Source organism: Cicer arietinum, chromosome 4 (genome assembly GCF_000331145.2).
Source record: "Cicer arietinum cultivar CDC Frontier isolate Library 1 chromosome 4, Cicar.CDCFrontier_v2.0, whole genome shotgun sequence".
Classification (NCBI taxonomy): Eukaryota; Viridiplantae; Streptophyta; class Magnoliopsida; order Fabales; family Fabaceae; genus Cicer; species Cicer arietinum.
Genome location: NC_021163.2, coordinates 43,980,781 through 43,981,267, shown reverse-complemented (window position 1 = coordinate 43,981,267; position 487 = coordinate 43,980,781).

Here is a 487-nt window from a genome sequence, read left to right as displayed (position 1 = left end):
AGTTAAACCTCAAGTAGTGGTGTAGTGTATTTTTAATCCATTCTTTTTATTTTTATTCTTTTATTTTTTTAATTGGCCACTAACTTTTCAACTGACGCATGTACAAAGTCGTGTAACATAAGTTTAATTTTATTCTAAAAAAAGAGATATTATATTGTATAGATTACCTTTCAATTGGCCACTCAATTCTCAACGGTGAAATGTGAAATGTCAGGTCGTGCATTATATTTTATTTTTAATTGGTCTTTCACTTCTGCATTTCTCATGTAATAGAAGTTTTATTTTTGTCTTAAAAAAATCTTTTATTTTTAATTTATTTTTATTATTTTTTAATTGGCCATTAACTTCTCAACAGATACATGAAAAAACTGTAAGTATTGTATTTTATTTTTAATTTTTTAATTGACCATTAAATTGTATCGTGGACAAAGATCGTGATGTAACAGAAGTTTTATGCTTTTCTTACAAAAAAAAGCTTTTTATTTTT